At 39.0% G+C, this 14,360-nt stretch overlaps 1 long non-coding RNA gene and 1 pseudogene across 1 annotated transcript in view; both read left to right on the forward strand.

Moving 5' to 3' along the window:
- The window catches only part of LOC137220557 (B-cell CLL/lymphoma 9 protein-like), a 36,984-nt pseudogene extending 33,824 nt beyond the window's left edge, over positions 1-3,160 (forward strand).
- The window catches only part of LOC137220708 (uncharacterized), a 472,693-nt gene that overhangs the window by 444,339 nt on the left and 13,994 nt on the right, over positions 1-14,360 (forward strand). Inside the window, exon 4 of the long non-coding RNA XR_010941752.1 lies at positions 7,166-7,283. This is a non-coding gene — a long non-coding RNA (uncharacterized lncRNA). The remainder of the gene's footprint in view (positions 1-7,165; positions 7,284-14,360) is intronic.

Here is a 14,360-nt window from a genome sequence, read left to right on the forward strand (position 1 = left end):
GGGTTTTTGTTCCTCTGTATGATGCAAATATTTAGTTTTATCCATTGCATTCTCCTGGGGACAACTACCATTACCTGTTATTTCCCAGTTAATGCATCTTTGTTGAGGACTTATTCTCTGCCTAGAACCCTGGCAAGCACTCTCCTGGGTGGATGCTCTCTGGGGAGTGTTGACAGGCAAAATAAAGGTCTTCACCCTTTGTGCCCATCACCACGTTTTGCCCTCTGTCTTCTTTATCTTTCAATATTATTCCTCGCGACCCCTGAACCACCAGTGAAACCATTCACTACTGCCCAAGTATCCATGTCTATTTTTCCCTCAACCATTTCCCTTTCCACACAAAGTGGATGACCAGGTGCATTGCCCCAAACTCTGCCCACTAGCAGGATTTTTCCTCACTGTCCTTTCCCTGGATCATCCCTGAGTAAGACTGTACTACAATAACAGTCCATTTTCATGTGTGCCCACATTTGAACTGACTCATCTCTGAATAATCTCAGTCTTTTTCTTCCTCCTTCAGCTGGTCTGAAGGACTCCCATGTGGTCATAGATGTAAGCTGAGAGAGAGAAGCCAGTTAAATAGTGGTTGATGACATGGCAATCTTGACCAGTTGATTGTGCAGCTTACTTGTCTCTGTGGCCTTGCTCATCTCTGATCCTAGATGTACCATTTCCATCTTACGATTGCTTTTGAGACTGCATGATCTATGGCTTGGTAAGCAAAACCTATCTATAACGGACAGCTGTGGCTTCATAGTCACTTCATGGTCTGGTTAGAAGCTCAGTCTTTACCAGGGCCCGGTAGCATAGCAGGAGCTGTATTTTGAATGGTGTATGTGGTTCTAGACTTTAGATGGCAGGGCCTTGCTCCAGAACCGTAATGGTCTACATTGTGATTTCCCTGTAAGGGCTGGCGATGAGCTCCACAGAATATTTCTTTTTGATACCAGTGCCTCTAGTACCATAGCATCTGCTGGATTTTGTGGTCCAGGGTACAGGGATGATTATCCCATGGACTGCATTTGCTACTTTATTTTCCAGTTAATGCTCTCAGCCTTAGTGTCACTTAGTAAATGGATTGGAGCAGTATTCCCAGGTGTGAAATATGCTGCCTCTGGAACCTGTGTTTCCTTCATAGTGACAGAAGAAGCAAGATGCAACAATCTGTCCCTTAGAGGAATGTCTAAGCATGCCCTGGACCTCTGGACACTTAAAAACCTCACTGATGTAGAGGAAACTCAAATCTTTATAGAGTTTACCTCGCACTCTCAGGAACAAAGGTATTTTGCAATAGCCTTCAAGTCCAATTAACATGCCATGTATTCAGTGAACCAACGTGATATTCTGTGGAATATCCAGATGGTTCTGGTCCCTTCATACCACACTATGACAGAGGGTTAGAGAATTGATGGAGCCCTGAGGCAAGATCTTAAATATTGTCGTTCCTGCATGAATGGGAATTGCTTCTGATCCTCCTTCTTTGATAAGGTTGGAAAAGAAGTCATCTGCCCAATTATGTTCCTGAGGATATGTTGATCTGTTTGAGTAGAAATACCACAACTGACATAGCATCTTCAGTTAGGGCTAATGCTTGGCTGAATTAGTGGAAGTCCAGTATCATCAGTGGGAATCCATCTGCTTTTTGTAGAGGCCAGACTGGTAAATTCAATGGAGAAGCGAAGGTGACCATCCTCTAGGTCTTTAAGGGTAAAACTAACCTCTTACAATCTACTCAGGATGCAAAACTCTTTTTGATTCACTCTCTTGGATAGAGGAAGGGGCAGTTTCATAAACTTCTACTTTGCCTCACCCACTATAATAGCTATTTCACCACAGGCCAAGGAACCAATGTAGGGTTTCTGCCAACTTCTAAGCATGACCATCCATGCTGAAGGGTCCACCAACTGGACCCTCTGAGCCAAACATGGGACATGATCCCGTTTATTACCTGGCAGTCAGATGCCAGCTCTCTAACAGGGACTATGATGATGCTTTAAGTCCTAGGCTAGCAACAGTAACACAGAACATTTCCCAAGGAGTTCTCAGAATGTCTGGTTATCCCCTTTCCTCAGTGTGTTGTTACCCAAGGTAGATGTTGTTCCATTCCAGTTGGGAGACTCATTCCTGTACACTCTTGCTATTGATACTGCAGGGTCCTTTCTGATCAGAACATGGCTTCCCTTTCTGTCAGTGAGTTCAAATCTGAGATATAGGCCCAAGTTTAGAAATTGATGTTGGTGAAGCAGACTGATTGGGATTGAGTATTCAACCTTCTCTGAGCTCTACTATCCTGATAATTAAGTTCTGGGCCTGGTTCTCGGATTTTTCTGTCCTCAGTTATTAGAAATGAGTCTCTTTCTATGCTGCCAGTAAGACCCTCTGACTTTCACATTTTGTCTTATGTTGGGGATTAATCTTCCTCAGCAATTTGCTGTCTTTATCCTAATACATAGCACAAGAGCAGCCATCCAATTTCATAATCTCCATGATTTCTACTTCCCCCATACTTCTCAAACTCTCCTCAGATCTTGCACCAACCAGTGCACTCTTTTTAGCTGGTATCTCATTCCAGTTTGCCACTGATAATAGCATTAATAACTGCACCAGTACTACCCACACACACTGGGGGCTCTGAGTCCTCAGCCTGTCACTAGTGATGGGGTTCTCATTGGCAGCTGGCTGGCAAATAATCTAGCTCAAAAATTCCAGTTTAGAGGCTGCTTCCTAGGACCACTTTTGGTATCAACTCTCTTTTGTCAATTCCCCAGAAAATAGACTCAGAGATAAAGATTTGTATGCAAGAAGTTTGCAGGGGAAATGAGAGAAGTAAGACTGTGAGAAGGAGAAATTGAACTCCAATGTAGTTGCAATAGAGGACTTAGCAGGTCTCTCTGGGATCTATGGCACTGTGATGATATGTCAGGGATTTCCCAAATTCAGGCTAGGAGGTCGCCAGAACCAGTCACTGGATTTTGGCCGCCTCCAGGGAAGGTATGTTAACTTGGGTGAGTCAGGTCGCTTTGTCCACAAGCAAATACTGTATGGAGCTGAGACAGCTGCGAGCCATCAGCAGCCAACATTTCTGGCAACTGAGGTGATGAGTACCTTGGTCCTGAAGAGGGCATCTGAATGGTACAGGACAGTATACACTACATCGTGATCCAACTATAAAGATCCCAATGAATGCTACTGCAATTTTAGTCTTCTGTTGCATTTTAAGATTGCAAAATTTATTTTAAAAATCACCGAAAGACAGGGCTTCCCTGGTGGCGCAGTGGTTGAGAGTCCGCCTGCCGATGCGGGGGACACGGGTTCGTGCCCTGGTCCAGGAGGATCCCATGTGCCGCAGAGCGGCTGGGCCCGTGAGCCATGGCCGCTGAGCCTGCGTGTCCAGAGCCTGTGCTCCACAACGGGAGAGGCCACAGCAGTGAGAGGCCTGCGTACCGCAAAAAAAAAAAAAAAAACAATCAGTGAAAGACAAAGAACCAGAAATCTAATGGAGCAAGAAAATATCCTGCTGGGACAGTATAAGCAAAATCTTTGTTTAGGGATAAGTCACATTTCTTCTGTTTTATCTAAGAATTATCCCAGGCTTTTGAAAAGGGAAGCATGTGTTTGAAATATTAAATAAACTATCTGCAGGCTGTGAGGGTAAAGGCTACTAGAAAGTGCTAGAGATTTTGGGGGGTTAATTGTGCACTCCTCTAGTTATTCTTCAACAGAAGTTCCAGTTGTACTTGTCAAAGGTATAAAGTTTCTTTGAATGATGAAATCTTCTTTTCCCTTCGCTTCTACTTTCCCCTTCAGTTCTCCCTGCTCCATCAGCATTTATCTCTGTGTGAGTCTATTAAGATGCTTTCTAGGGTGGACACAGAAAAATTAAGAGCCTATCAAGAAATTATAAGGAATAAATAATAAACTTTAAATTTATTCATTTAAATAAATAAATAAACTTTATTTACTTATTTAAATTTATTTTATTTATTTTTTAAAATTTTTGGCTGCATTGGGTCTTGGTTGCTGCGCGTGGGCTTTCTCTAGTTGCGGCGAGCGGGGGCTACTCTTTGTTGTGGTGCGCAGCCTTCTCATTGCGGTGGCTTCTCTTGTTGTGGAGCACAGGCTCTAGGCATGCGGACTTCAGTAGTTGTGGCGTGGGCTTTAAGTAGTTCCTTAAACAGATGATTAAGGAAGTTGAGAATTTAGATTTTACTAACATTTTCACACTCTACGAAAGTCCAGGGAACATGATATGCCAACCATAGGAGAAAGCCCTATCGAACACTCAGCAACTCACCTCTGGGTCTATCAACCAAAATGTTGGTTAGATGCTTCTTTTGCCAAATTCTTGAAGATTTGAGAGAAAAATCTGAATTGTATCTCCATGACTTTACGGTGGGAGAAAACCCTCTGAGACATTATATGAATGTAGAAACAAAGTCCTACAGTACCTTATGCTAATAAGAAAATACCTAGATGTAGAACTGAGGAGGGTCATTTCTTTTACACACACACACACACACACACACACACACACACACACAAACATACATACACATATTCTCCAGAATCAATTGAAAAGTTGACAGATCAACCACTGACAGCCAAAAACCTCTAAAATATGTTTTAAATCCTAAGAATAATTACTATTCTTAGCATAATGTAATGTCCTCAGCCTCTGACAGCATAGATCTCATTGTTAAGTACCTTGGCCTTTATTATGTGAAGAATACTCAAGGAAGCAAGAACCCAAGGATAGTAAATCAGGGGTTGTAAACTGCCATTCCATCAATTAAGTCTGGTCCACTGATTTTTCTTTTGGTTTCTAGTATCTATTAATATTCTGAAAAATCAGAAACCTCAGCAACACTGAGCTTGCCTATATGAACCATGGCTTCCCCATTTCTTTCCAGCTCTCTCCCACGTGCCCTTTTCACTCTATTGAGAGACTTGAATGCAACCCTAAGAAAAAATATCAAAACAGCTAACAAGGCAATTAGTAAACACAGGTTGCAAGAAGTTAAGGATGAATTATGTTGTTGCTTACCGAAGCCTAAGGATGTGACCAAGAGAAATAACTAAATAAAAACCTTGTTGTACAAGGCCTCTTATGTAAAGTCACTAATTTGATCATTATCCATTACATGTGTTTAATAAATTAGACAATATGTTCACCTAAAGAAAAACAATGCCCTCTAGACACCCATGTTGTAGATGTCATATAATGACATAAACAAGCTGTAGAACAAGAAAAAAACATAATTAGTATTTTGTTCTAAGTAAAGAAAATAAAATAGAACATTCATGAACAATTACAAACAAGTTCTTTCAAGTTACGAGATTATTAGCTGGGGCGTATGAACCATAAATTCTAAGGGAGCAGTCACTTGGTAATTGTATTTAGAACACTCTTATTAACTTAGATCAATTCCAGGAATGAGTAGTAGGAACAAGCACAATTAACATAAAACTAGAGAGCTGTTCTTAGGAGGAGGAACTCAGAAAACGCAGCTCTGTAGGATGGTGGAGACTTTAGGGAATCCATGGGGTTAGAACATGCAAAGTAGTTGCTTTTGAAGGCCTTAGAACAGTTAAGCCACTGGTATCATGTGTTACAGGGGTAGCATCAGGTTCCTGGCAAGCTGGCCTGGAATGAAGGAAGCAATTACATCATGACATTTGCCACACCATATGGCAGGTGGAGATATCTCAGGATGCCATCCAACGGCTCCTCCGCACAGGAACTCTTCTAGTGAGCGTCACTTGATACACGAAGCTTGTGAAGGAGTTCAGATTCTCGTAGATGATTATATTATCCAGATAAAAAGGCAAGACTACAACCTGAGAGCTTTGCAAGAGCCAAGCCAAGAAAGAAATGCTATGTATAGTGATAATGAACTAGAAGTTAGAGGCCCAACCAAAGCCATAGAAACTATGGGCAATGGATCAATATTTACTGATCTCAGATTGAAGTAGCTAAGGATGTGGGACGAGGTCAGATTGGTGCTTAATATTACTTCTGTCTCTATTATTATTTTCATCACACTAAGCATAATTATTCTTTATCATGAACTTATTATATGCCAGGTGCTGTGCTTTCTGCTTTTCCTATTTTAGGATGTTTAATGAACATTTGCTGAATGAAAGGGCGAGTTAATTCTTCCAGCCATCCTGCAGGGATTACAGATGGGAAGTTAAGCATCTTGCTCAAGGTGCCACTGCAAATAGGCCAAAAAAAAAAAAAAAAGCTAAAAATCAAATCCAGATATGCCTCATTACAAAACCCATGAATTCTATACTCATGGTTTGTGCTAGAAGCTGAAGAAAGATTGAAGTTATAAGTCAGCAGCAGCCACTCAAAGAGTAGTATTAATGTGCAATAAGAGAGAGAAAGAGAGTAGCTGAGCAGGCTCAACAAGGAGAGTCTAAACAAGGGCTAGAGACCTAGAAGTACAGGAGAGGGAGGGTGCAGCCAGGCAGAGGCTTAGTAAGATGGCTGTGCTGGACTTGGCATAGGTGCTCGCCCTCTGACTTTGGACATGAAGAATCTGCCTGTCAGTAGTCATGGTCTCTCATGGGTTCTGGCTTCACATCTCTAGCTACTGCTCTCTATAGGATGTTCTATTCTGTGGCTGAGAAGGTTGGGGGAATGAATGGGAGGTTTGTGAAGTACAGCTGTGGTCCTAGGTGCAGGTCATCCTTGACTCTGAATGTCCAGGTTGCTGAGGTTCTCAAAGTCTGGGGTTTACATAAGGTTTTCTCTCACTTTATGCATAGAATGAGCTCACAGGAAGGGGTGGTCCAAGCTGCCAGCACTTTTAATCTGTGCTTCTATCCCTATGGACTTTCATCTGTAGCCAATTGTGGGAATTATGAGCTGGGGAGGTGGGGACTCATTTGGCATTATGTCTGGAATTCATCACCACTCTCTACCCCTTGCTTTAAGAATTTTCAAACAGCTCTTCCAAGAATAACCCAGCAAATATGTTTATTTTCCAGGAATGGGGACCCTATCTGTCCCAGCCAGACAGCATTTTGTCTCACCCCATGCCAGTAGACATCACTGCAGAGTCATATATATTATTATGTCAAGCAGCTAAGCCATTAGGTACAAGATTGGGTACAAGAGTTGATCTGCTACCAACACTATTTTCCTAATGTCATCTAGTGTAGGACAAAAGCAAGAAGAATTTGAAGCTAAGCCAGTAGACTTTGTTTGACAAATCCAGCTGATTCTCAATTATCCTGACTAATGAGGCACAGAAATTGCCTGAGAACAATGATGGGTAAGTCTCAAGCTGTATTCAGCAAAGCACATCACCTATAGGAGGGTTATGACAAAGCCACAAAAAGGGTATGTGCCCCTGGATATAAGTGGGACAACTAGACTGGGTTTTGAACTTATATTTCCAAGTCATACTAATGCACTAAATTGCAGGAAAACAGATGGACTTAACTTCAGAAAACCAAGGAAAGCTTCCAGAGAGCCTAATTGAACAGATTGCTATAGCCATATAAATAGGTCAAGTAGGAACTCATGCATGTTCCAGGGAAAACTCTGAGATTGTGTGTGCGTGTGTCTGTGTATGTGTGTGTATAGTCAGCTAAGCAGAAACTGATAGAAACCATTTTTTCTGGAGGATGTATTGCTATGCCATGGATGTGACTGTGTATCAAGATCCTTCTGATACTTGCAGTAACTGACTCTTTGGGAAAAGATCTAAGTTAGCCTCAACAATCCCGAATTCCATACAAGTATTGCTAGGGTTATAGAGAAGCTCTGTGTTTTGACTCTAGAATGCCAGCAAAGGAAAAGGCAACATGTTAAAACAATTCTCTACTAAATTCCAAGCATGGGAGCATTTCACCTACTTCATCATAGAAATCTGTTGCAATTATTACTAACAAAACCAAGTGTCTTCTATTAGTTAAGTCGTTCCAAAGGAGCACACATTTTTTCAAATTACCATGGCTTCCTCCCCTCTTGTAACCTACTGTAATTTTTTCCACAAGGGTTATTAAGTAATTTTGTTTGTTTAAAGCTGCCCAGAAAGTGTCCCTTCCAAATATTGTTCTTTTAAATTTTTATTCAGAGTAGAGTATGTTGAATGATGCCTCATTGTTAGATCAACCTTCTTAATCCCATTAAATAATGCAATCATAGCGGGGTGGGTGGGGTGGCAGGAGAATGCAGGGGGGCAGATATATGAAAAAGGTGTCCACATCCTCATAGTGGAAGTCGATCATTATGGCCTCTCCCAAAGAGGGAATCACAGGCTGATTTTTGCCTTGGCATTGCCTGAAAGTAACCCTTGATGGACATCTGGGCCCTGTCGCCTCTCACAAAGTCTTTGTCTCTGGACTTTAGACCCACCTCACTCATGTCACCATCCATGCCTTTGCCTCTACTTCAGCTTCCAGGGAAGCTCAGGCTGGTCCTTTTAGAAGCTATAGAATGAACTCCTTTACTGGGCAGGGCCTGCTGGCCCAAAGCCCCAACCAAGTAGCTCATTGTATGGTTCCTCCCCTCCTGCCAAGCCTTCCATTTTCCTTATTTTACCTTCTTCTAAACTTGGTCTTGCAATACGAATGTGGGAGTGCTGGAAATCCAGTCAAAGGAGCCTTCAAAAAGGTTACGTGCAGTTGAGTAGTGTAATTTGTCTAGTCTCTGCTTATCATTTACTGTGGCTTTCTAGGGGTCAAAGTAGTCAAGCATTTGGGGACTTGGCTGTCGAGGACAATAATTATAGAAGGTATGACCTTGGAATTTGGGAGGTGGGGTGGGAAGAAAGATGTGTCTTTATTCTTAATGATGAGTAATTATTATTTAGTGCACAATGAACAACTGGCCTAGTTTAGCCTTTTCTCTGGGTTCTCAAACTATAAGTTATTTTTAAGTTATAGGTTATAGCCCATTATTATCTCATGAAATAAACTTATTGAATCATGACCAGAGTTTTTTAAATAATAGAATGTATCAGTAGTAAGGGTGTGTTCTTTTACATACATATGTAGGAAATGAGTGTGTACTGGATCAAAATGTAAAATACATTTCCTACCATAGATTGAGTTAAAAAAAAAAAAAAAAGCCAAGGTTCTACATCAATACTCACATATTCAGAGATCTGCAAGGACCAGGCAGATAACACACATTTTTGCTTAGGCCAATACCAGTTAGAATAAGGCTGTGAGCACAGTAGATTACTGGAGAGCTCATGCCCCATCTAAAGTTATGAATGATTCAGTATTTTAAAATGCAAAATCCACTATGCAGATCTAATTCAGTTGGGAAGAAGCCAATAAGCATGTTGTCCAATTATAAGATGCAGTTGACCTCCGGAATAGGAAAAAGGTAAAAGTAAAAATGGAAAATGTAAATTTGTGGCTGCTGAGAATAGTTGGAACATGACTCCTGATAGGTCTTAGGGTATTTCAGAAACAAGGAAAGATGAGGGAAAAGCATGATCTCTGTGTGATCATTTTTCCTTGGCCTTAGAAGAAGAGTATGATGGTAGAAATAAATTTGAGTCTTAATTCCAATACTTCTTCATTTTCTATGTGATTTTGGACAAGTTACTTAAATGATCTGGCACTCAGTTTCTTCATTTGTAATATGGGAATATTAATACCTATTTTATAGTGAAGATTACAGATAATGTATTTTAAATATGCAGCATTAGCGCGAACGATAGTGTTAAGTGGGCACTTTAATTATCATTCTGTTATCTCCTGAAGAGTAACATAATTTCAGCTAATTTTAGTGATTAACTAAATAAATTCAGAAAGGGAATTACAAAAGATTTTATTTTCACTCTGGTTTTTGACAAATCCTTTGAATATTTTAATCAATCACATAGTGGGAAGATATGTACTGGTTTGGGAGGACTATTTGACAATATCTATTAAAAATATTTCTAAAAATCTCATATAAAGCCTCAAAAAATTTAAAAGGATTGAAATTATACAAAGTATTCTCCCCAGCCACAATAGAATGAAAGTAGAAATCAAAACACAGAAAGGAATGTGAGAAATTCATGACCATGTGGAAATTAAACAACATATTCCTAAATAACAAATTAATCAATGAAGAAATCAGAAAAAATAATAGAAAATAGACTGAAAAGAATGAAAATGAAGACACAAAACAAAAATTTATAAAATGCTGTTAAAAAAATACTTAAGAGGGGAATTTATAGCTGTAAATACCTATATTAAAAAATAAGAAATATCTCAAATCAATAACCTAAACACCTACCATAAGACAATGGAAAAAGAAGAACAAACTAAACCTAAAACAAGTGGAATGAAGGAAATAATAAAGAGTAGAGTGGAAATTATGAAATAGAGAATTACAAACAATAGAGAAAATCAACAAAATAAAAGTTTGATTCTTTGAAAAGATCAACAAAATTGACAAACCTATACCTAGACTGACCAAAAAAACAGCAGAGAGAAAACTCAAATTACTAAAGTCAGAAATAAATGAGATGATATTATTACCAACTTTACAGAAATAAAAAGGGTCCTAAAAGAATACTATGAAAATACCATAAATACTATACTATAAATTGGAAAACTTAAATGTAATGGATGAATTCCCAGAAAAACACAACCAGCTAAATAATCAAGAAGAAATAGACAATCTAAATAGATCATAACAAAAGAGATTGAATGAGTAATCAAAAAACTCCTCACAAGGAAAAACCCAGGCCAAAACAGCTTTACTGATGAATTCTACCAAATATTTAAAGAATTATTAGTAATTATTCACAGATTCTTCCAAAAAATGGAAGAGGAGGGAACACTTTCCAAATCATTCTCTGAATCCAGTATTACTCTGATGTCAAAACCAAAGACATCACCAAAAAAAACCCAACAAAAACCCAGGATTCTACAGCCCAGTATCTCTCATAAATATAAACACAAAATTCCCCACACACGCAAAAAATAGTAGCAAACTGAATCTACCAACATATTAAAAGGATATACACCATGGCCAAGTGGGATTTATCTCAGGAATAGAAGGTCAGTTTAACACCTGAAATCAATTAATGTAATATACTATATCAATAGAATAAAGGACAAAAACAACGTGGTCTTCTCGATAGATGCAGAAGAGGCATTTGACAAAAATCCAACACCGCTTCATGTAAAAATATTCAAAAAACTAGGAATAGAAGGTCACTTCCTCATCCTGATAAATGCTATTTACAAAAATCCCTACAACTAACATTATACTTATTTATAGTTGACATGATCTTGTAGCTAGAAAATATAAAAGAATCCCCCAAAATACTTAGAGGTAATAAACAAGTTCAGCAATTTTTCAGGATACAAGATCAATATACAAAATCAATTGTTTTTCTATATACTTACAATCCAAAAATAAAATTAAGAAAACAACTTCATTTACAATAACATCAAAAAAGAATAATACTTATGAATAACTATAACAAAAGAAGTACAAGACTTGTACATTGAAAACATATTGTTGGAATAGAATTTAAAGGATGTAAGTAAATGAAAAGACATCCTATGTCCATGGATTAGAAGGCAGTATTATTAAGATAGCAATACTCTCCCCATTGATCTACATACTCAGTACAATCTCTGTCAAAATCCCAGCTGGCTTCTTTGCAGAAAATGACAAGCTGATCCTAAAATTTGTATGAATATACAAGGGACCCAAAATTGCAAAACTGTATTGGAAAGGAACTAAGTTGAAGGATTTACACTTCCTGACTGCAAGACTTACTGCTAAGCAAATGTAAGCAATACCATGTCATAGTGATTAGGGATAGATCAGTGGACTAGAATATAGAATCCAGAAACAAATCCCCACATTTACAGTAAATTGATTTTTGAAGAGGGTGCCAAAACAATTGAATGGAGAATGAAGAGTCTTTTCAGCAAATGGTGCTAGGACAACTGGAAATTCACATGCAAAAGAATGAAGTTGGACCTCTACCTTACCCTATATACAAAAATTAACTCAAAATGGATCAGAAATCTAAATGTAAGTCAAAATTATAAACTGTTAGAGGAAAACATGGAGGTAAATTTTCATGACCTTGGCTTTGGCAATGGCTTCTTATATATAATGTTAAAAGCAAAAGTGAAAGAGAAAATAGTTAAACTAGATTTCATCAAAATTAAAAACTTTTGTGCTTCAAGGTCACCACAGAGAAAGTGGAAAGACTGAATGGGAGAAGATATTTTAAATCATGTATCTAACAAGGAATTTATATCTAAAATATATAAAGAACTCTCACAAATCAATAATATAATGATTAAAAATAGGCAAAGGATCTGAATAGAAATTTACCCAAAGAATATATACAAATGTCTAACAAACACAGGAAAGGGTGCTTAACATCATTTTCTTTAGGGAAATGCAAATCATATTATGAGATGCCACTTGACACCCACTAGGATGACTCTAATCAAAAAGATAATAACAAGTGTTGGTAAGGAGGTAGAAAGAATGGATACCTCAGACACTGCTGGTAGGATTTTTTTTTTTTTTTTTTTTTTTTTTTGCGGTATGCAGGCCTCTCACTGCTGTGGCCTCTCCCGCGCGGAGGACAGGCTCTGGACGTGCAGGCTCAGCGGCCATGGCCCACGGGCCCAGCCGCTCTGCGGCATGTGGGATCCTCCCGGGCCGGGGCACGAACCCATGTCCCCTGCATCGGCAGGCAGACTCTCAACCACTGCGCCACCAGGGAAGCCCTGCTGGTAGGATTTTAAAATGGCACAGCCACTTTGGAAAACAGTCTGATAGTTTCTTAAAAGGTTAACCATGAAGTTACTATATGAACATATATCAAACTATTAACAGTAGTTTCTTCTGGGATGAGGAGGTCAGTAGGTGGATGGGTACTAGAACAGAGGAAGTGGGATGAGGGAACTGTCACATTTCACTGTATAAAGATCTGTTTTGTTTCTGTCTTTTCAATAATTTAGTATTTATGTATTCCCAGTATAAGACAAAAACAAATAGAAAGCTACATAAGATGGATGTAACACATGGACCAAGTCCCAAGGCACTTCATCAAATTGATGTAATAATCTTACTGATCAGAATACACTGTACTATGAATGCAGAATTCACATGCTGTTGGCTACCTTTGTTAGAGCAGAGTTACATTCTATGTGACATTTACTTTGGTAGGAAAAGGGATATGGCATGCTTTGACAAATGTTCTGTCTGGTGCATGTTCAGGCTTTTGTATTTGCTATTCTCTCTGCCTGGAATGCTCTTCCTACAAATATCCACATGTGGTCCTCCCACTTCTTCAGATCTTTGCTCAGATATTTTCTTCTCAGCCAAGTCTTGCCTGCCTTCCCTACTTTGAACTTGAGTACTCAACTCAATCCCCGTTAGTCCCCATTGCCCTTCCTTGCTTTATTTTCCTCCATAGCCTTTTCAGCCATCGGATACCCTACAGTTTCACTTACTTGTCTAATGTCCACTTCCTCCATCTCACTGAAGGTAGGAACATCTATCAGATATTTCATGGCTGTAACCCTGGATCTAGAATGATATCTGGCACATAGCGTGTGCTCAATAAATTTTTGTTGAACCAATGAAAGAATGATTTAATAATTGCACTTAAATAAAGGAAACTATGCTTGTGGGAGCTACTGGCACAGCTGGGATGGAAAAGCATTGTCTCTCTGAACTCTCATCACCGAATCTTGCCCATTGAGTGAAATAATTTAAAAACTGGATATAGATGGCAGCAAGGTTTCCAAATTTTCTTCCATTGGTCAAAACCCCCAGTTGCTCTCATTCACCCACGATTCATCACTGACACTCACAAAGAGGGGAAAAATGAGAGCAGAAATGTCATTTCCCTTTCTCCCTACTTTTAGTCAAGCTGAAATAATCTGAAACTTATTGGGAACATGAGACTTCAGGCATTTCAAAGCTTAACTTCCAGATCATTAGAGCATTGTATCACCCATCTGAATTTGGACTTGAGACTAACATTATTTCTATACTAAGCTGATTTTTCCATCCATCCATTAACGTTTCCTTCTTAGTGAGCCTTTATTTAAATCCACATTTCTTTTTCCTTCACTATTCCCTGGGTATGTCTGAACATGAAAATACTTCCTTTAATTGACAAGTCCAACAAACCAAGATAAAGTATAGCAATGAGTGGGTTCTTAGATCCTTCTCTGTATGTGAGTATACTAAGCTTGAAGGCACAAAGCGTTAAACCGTTTTTGAGAGCACGTTGTATTTTTTATTTTAGTTCTTTTTCCGCAGGAGGACTCTCTGAATGTATAATGCAGGGCCAGTTTTGGAAGACCAAACATAGAGAAGAAAGAGGAGATTAAAGAGGATTAGCAGCAAA

Source organism: Pseudorca crassidens, chromosome 3, assembly GCF_039906515.1.
Source record: "Pseudorca crassidens isolate mPseCra1 chromosome 3, mPseCra1.hap1, whole genome shotgun sequence".
NCBI classification, from domain to species: domain Eukaryota; kingdom Metazoa; phylum Chordata; class Mammalia; order Artiodactyla; family Delphinidae; genus Pseudorca; species Pseudorca crassidens.